Raw genomic sequence first — 6,393 nt, 5'->3', positions numbered from 1 at the left:
GTATTGTATTTTAGTTTTTTTCTTAAATTATTATATCGTTGTATTCGTATCATATACATACCCGTATATCTATACAACATATAAGAGTGCAAAGCATGAAATTAAGTTGAGCAAAGTTGACTTCAAAAAGTAAGGATACGTTTAGGGCTGCAAACGAACCGAATCGAATCGAATCTGCCTTAGTTCGAATTCGAATTCGAAATTATTTCGAACCAAATCCAATTCGAAATTAAATCTATTTCAAACCTAAAAGGCTAGTTCGAATTTGGTTCGGTATAATTCGAACTAGTTCGATTTGATTCGAAATTAGTTCGAAATTGATAACAATTTAATTAAATTGAGAGCAATTCGGGAAAGGGGAGAAGAAAAAGGAACTCTCAATTCGAATTCGAACTACGGGAAGGGGAGAAGAATAGCTCTACGGGGAAGAGGAGAAGAAAAGCAAGCGGATAACTCCAGAACCTTTTTAATTTAATAATATAAAAAAATGTTAGCGTGTACAAAGCACCCACCGACAGATACAGACATATAGGGAAATAAATCTGCTACGATTCCAACCTACGATCTCAAATCCCAGCCATTGATTTATTGGAATGCAGAATCTAAAAAAAAGTTACTTTTCGGTACACGAATCCCAAAACAAATCAATAGTTGAGATTGAGATCGCATGAACCTACAATCCGTAGGAATCGTAGCAGATTTATTTCCAGCCATATAGTAAAGGAGAGCATGAGTCAAAGAGACGACACGTGACAAGACCGCATAGCTAATGTATGGATCCATGTCAGATTGTCAGGCAGCTTCTCTCCTTTTATCGGTGCAAATGCATTATTCTATTCCAATTCTAGCTATTGATTATTAAAACGAGGAGGAGAGGTCAGAGCCGGCTGCAAATGAATCGAACCCAAAAAAAATTCGTGAACTATCGAATCGAATCTGCTATGGTTCGAATTCGAAATTAATTAATTTCGAATCGAACTGGTTTGAATTAATTTCGAATCGAATTACTGTCACATCGAATTTTTTCCGAACTTTTTCGAATCGAATCACGAATCTCGAATTTTTTGTGCACCCCTAGATACGTTCATTCTTTTTTTTAAGAGAACCTTTATTTTAATTTGGCCTTTCTCACTATTATGTGGCTACTTTTTTGTTCCTTGGATTATTCATTGACAGCCTTGATCTTTTTTTTTTTTTGGCGCATCTCATTTTTTAGCGTTTATTATAAAGTATATTATAATATCACTTATTAGAAAAATAAATCGTAGTACACCTTATTCCCTTCAGTTTACATTTTTTTAAATTTCCCTAGTTCGATCAAAAGTTCTTTTGTTTTTTACTTTTAAATTTTCCTATTTCAAAAATTAGAGTGAAAATTGACAAGATAAGGAGAAAATTTTTGTGACATAGAGGTAACTCCGCTAAAAGGAGGTACTCCTTGGTGACTTAGGATGTTGTACGCATCAGTAAAAATCAAGGTGAACTTGATCTCAAGCTAATTAATATCTCTCTCCTTGCCAAGTTGTGGATCATACTTTTAGATAACTCAGTTCATGGAAAATGAAAGGACATTTTACTAAGCAAGTATGGGTCCATAACCTCACCTAATGTATGCTCTCCCTCTTGGAGATGCATATTAAAAGAGCACCATATAATAGGTTTGGGACTGAATAAAAAAATAGACAATGACAATACTACTGTCTTTTGGCTTGATAGGTGATGTTTTGAATATCCTTTGCAACATAAATATCCTAATATGTTTTCTATTGTACAAGACAGATTTATATCTGTTGCCACAGTCTTTTTTAGATCTTATTTGCATCTGGATTTTAGAAGGCAACTCACAAGAATTTATTTAATGGAATGGATGCATATGAAGCAACACTTTATGCATTTTACCTTAGAGAATTACTTGGTTGACAAAATTATTTGGAGATGTCCACTAATTCTCTTTTCTTAGTAAGTTCATTTTATCAATGACTTCAATATGGTGATGTCCTCAACAAAGAATACATTATTATATGAAAATGTAAGCTGCCTTTGAAAATTAAAAATTTTCTTTGGCTTGTTCGACAAAATAAGATCCTTACAAAGGATAATCTATCTTCTAAAAGTTGGATTGGAGATGGAACTTGTGTCTTTTGCTCACAATCAGAAAGTGTGGATCATCTGTTTCTACACTGTTCCTATATCCAAGCAATATGACACTAGATTGCTGACTTCCATAACTTTACTTTTTCTTTTTAATACTCTTTGGGAATTATGGTTGCTTGATGCGGTTATCCCCTTGAAATACAACTTACTTTTGGAATTAATACGAAAGTTTGTTTTAATAAAACAAAATCAATATCGGCCAAAACTATTGGTACTAGAATTCTGTCACTTAACTCTTTTTGTTGCCAGTTCCATAGAGATAACTCTTATTTCAAACTCTCCCTTATGTTACCTTGTGATGTCAAGGACCTCCCAGACTAACTCGTGATAGAGGAGGAGGAGAAGGAGGCAGTCAACTTGCTCATCACACAGTCGAAGGTGGATGAAGGGGTTTCGGAGGATGTTGTAGCCACCCAGGTCCGTGTGGGAACAGAAGACCTAGCCGTTCCTCTGTCTGGCGGCGACAAGGATGAAGATGACTCCATTATTGGAGTGACATGGATTAGCTTTAGTTTCTTTAGTGCTATATAGTTGTGAAATTAAATACATTTTTTGTTTTGTTAATGTGGTTCTATAAACTATTTATTTTGTTAAACTGATGTAAACTTATGTGACACTTGTTTCGATCAGGTTTCCGTTTTGAAAACCTTCTTAACGAGTTCTCATTATGATTTCGAATGAAATCGATAGTAATCCACAACTTTAAAAAAAAAAAAAAAAGAGCAGATAACGCATAGCAGCATTATATATACACACACACATACTTAATTATTTGCTTCCCTAAAACATAATAAGAAAGGTTTGTCAAATAAATTCAAACAACCATATCAAGCATACTGATCATACTCCGACGTCGGACCAAACTAATTAAATAAGGTCTCAATCAGGCAATCAGCATTGACCTTCAAACAACAAGAAATCTACCAGTAGAAATTTCCGAAAATGCAAAATTGACAACTAATTAATTCTTGCAAATTCATTCAAAAATCAACACACAACACAATTCAACATGAACTAGGTAATTCATACTAGCACAAGGCCTTGAGAACTTTACAGTTCCAAATTTCCTAAGAATTCCAAGAAAGCTGCTTCTGATGAGCCACCTTCTCTCAATGCCTCCAAACCATTAATTCTATGAGCGCTTACATTGTCTCTTAGCTCTTTACCTCCTTCCGATTCCATCAGCCATTTCATTTTCTCAGCCAATTCATCTCTTGAAACCAACCCTTCGTTGCAACCTATGAGTTCAACTCCGATTTTCATTTCCTCAATCAAGAAAACTCTGTTCATCTTCTGTTCCGCAAACAATGGCCAACAAATAATTGGAACAGCGTTGGTTATCGCCTCGAGTATTGAGCTCCAACCACAGTGACTCACGAATCCCCCGACTGAATCATGTTGCAAAATCTCAACTTGTGGGGCCCACGACTTAACCACGACGCCCTGTTCCTTTGTCCTGTCCAAGAACCCTTCTGGTAATAATGCATCCAAGTCTGGCTCAACCAAAGGATCATATGGCTTTATTGGGTCGTTACTTGGCGGATTGCGTACAACCCATATGAACTTGTGACCACTCTTCTCAATCCCCAAAGCCATTTCACACAATTGCTCAACAGAGAAAGTACCAGCACTCCCGAAGGAAAGAAAGATGACGCTCTTCTTTGGCTGGGCATTCAACCATCTCAGACACGAATGATTAATTATCTCATTGTCATCAGCAGCAGTGACCAATGGCCCGACACAATAAATAGGAGGTATAGGTCGGGTTGAGAGGCACAACCCATCTTTTATTGTTTTCACGGCCCGATGTTCTAGTGACTCAAAGGTGTTGATGAGAATTCCTTTTGCCTCCGTCCTTCGCCTTAACGCATTAACGAAGAGCTTGTGCTCCTCAGTGTCAAACTCTTGGATCAAAGATGGTGTGTCTGATACATGCAGAAGGGGAATGCCAGGGATGACAATTGGGGTTTTCCCAACATCTTTCTTTCTCCTATCCCAAGTTGGGACCAGATCTGGTAAGGGAAAGTACACGGCAAGGGCGTTTGCTCCAGATGCATAGAATATATATGTTGGTATGCCGAGCTCAGCCGCGACATCCAGTGCATCAACACAGAAGAAATCAATGACCAGTGCAGCAATAGATGCGGTTTTTGACAGGGATTGAAGGTATGATTGAAGTTCCGTGTTGTTTGCTCGTAGAGTATGGAACATGTTGCTTAACGGAGTACGGGCAGGTTGAGAAGGAAGTGAGAGCGGCGGGAGAAGGTTAAATGAGATTTCCGGATTGGTAGAAGAGACTTTGGAGATGAATTTTGTGGTGGCGGCAGGCATGATCGGAGGGTTTATTACAGCAATTTCGACGGAGACGCGGTGGTTCATAAACAACTTGGCTAGCTGTACCATTGGTATCATGTGGCTGGCACCCATGGTAGGGTAGAGCACAACCTTGACGTCCTTCATTAATCGCAAACAGAATAAATTTTGGAATAGTGTTTTTGGCTAAGATGATTGTAGAATCGATTGAAGATCCTGTATACTGAGATACAGTTACAATTACAAGCAAGTTTGATCCCTTCGTTCCATTTTATAATTGGGGCGTGAGGAAGAAGAATATATTTCTCTTACGCAGTGCGTGACCTACTTCTGTTGACTCCCCGTTATTTAATTACGTCATAGGGTTGGAATATTGATGGAAAAAAAGAAGATAGGGTTGGATTATTAATACATGCATGATGCATTCTCATCAAAATACCGAGTTACTAAGTTTATTATTTGTATGATTTATTATTTTGAATTTCTTCCTAAATTATCTCAATCATATTGTATAATTCATTATTTTATAAAATACCCCATTTCTTAAAAGGGAAAATTTCCTCCATGCCACCCCAAAACTTGGAAAATACCAAATTGCCACCCCAAAACTTAAAATTTCTTATTTGCCACCCTAAAATCATCAAATTTACCAAATTGCCACATTTATACATCTAATATACTTATTTGATTAAAATAATTCTGAAAAGTGTTGTATAAAAATTGTATTTTCATATTTCCCATTTTACCCTTCAAATCAAGGGATAAAATTACCACTTCTCTCCGCGCCTCTCCCTCCGCGCCTCTCTCTCGTTAAACAGATCCCCTTCTCCTCTCTCTTTCATTCAACAGATCCCCTTCGCCAAAACTCTTCCTCCGCCAAAACCCACCTAAACTCTTCCTCCATCCCTCTCCAGTATCCCTTCCCTCTCCGACAGATTTTGTGAAAAAACTACATAATTGTAACAGTAGGTACACAGTACAGTCCCAAATTATAGATTTGAATTCCTACTTTTATCAAAAAGAAAGAAAGGCTGAGCTGAAGATTTTTGGAATATTTTTTTATTTTACAATGTATAACAGATAAGAGAAGAGTAGTTCAAGACTGGTCGTTTACTTGGTGAATTCCTAAGGCTCATACGTGGCAACCATTCCATTGTTTCTTGATTGATTCTTTGTTTCTTGATTTATATAAATACTTATAGATTTGCCACTGCATCATAATGTGACTAAGGGAAGGTTATTTGGTATTTCTTGTGTTAAAGTACTTGCATTTATATACTGGTATGGTGGTACCTACTAAGCTTGTTAATTTATGTACTTGCATTTATATACCGAAGAAGCATCTGGAGATATATACAAGACTTCTACTTGGACTAATTTTTTTTTTTGGATGAAATTATGTAATTTTTTTTACTAAATTTTTGTTTTGATGTAATTGTCATAATATGATATTCTTGATGTTAAACACACTTTTATTGGAATTGTCTTTTAGTCATTGCTTGCTATGTTGTAATGTTGTTTGAACTAAATAATATATTTGTTTAGTGAATAATGTTTTCCAGATCAAATTAATTACTTTTTATAAAATATCATTGCTTCTTATTTCCCATTTCAAAATATCACTTAGACATAGTAATATGAAGAGTGCCTGAGTTGCTTATTACAAATAAGGAATTTAATTTCAAAGAAAAAGTATGATGTGCCTTGTGCCAAGAAGCAGAAGGCAATTAAAATTTGAAATTTCAACATTCACAAATGATTCATTCCTCTCTGAGATGTTCTATTATAGAATCATGATTCATTCTCTTTTGTGTGACACACTAACAAAATTGAAATACAATTGCAATATACAAGATGTGCATTTATTTATGAAATAATAGACGTACAAGCATTCGATAAGAAGCTAATACAAGATGTGCACTTATT

General features: G+C 36.0%; 1 pseudogene across 1 annotated transcript; it reads right to left on the bottom strand.

Annotated features, from left to right (window-relative positions):
* Nucleotides 1-3,077: 3,077 nt before the first annotated feature.
* Nucleotides 3,078-4,762, bottom strand: LOC144546674 (anthocyanidin 5,3-O-glucosyltransferase pseudogene; annotated as a pseudogene). Its single transcript, XR_013508854.1, has one exon. The product of XR_013508854.1 is annotated as an anthocyanidin 5,3-O-glucosyltransferase pseudogene (transcript).
* Nucleotides 4,763-6,393: the final 1,631 nt, after the last annotated feature.

The sequence above is a fragment of the Carex rostrata genome, chromosome 30 (assembly GCF_964058835.1).
Source record: "Carex rostrata chromosome 30, lpCarRost1.2, whole genome shotgun sequence".
In the NCBI taxonomy this organism is placed as follows: Eukaryota; Viridiplantae; Streptophyta; class Magnoliopsida; order Poales; family Cyperaceae; genus Carex; species Carex rostrata.
This window is presented reverse-complemented; position numbering and strand designations above follow the sequence as displayed.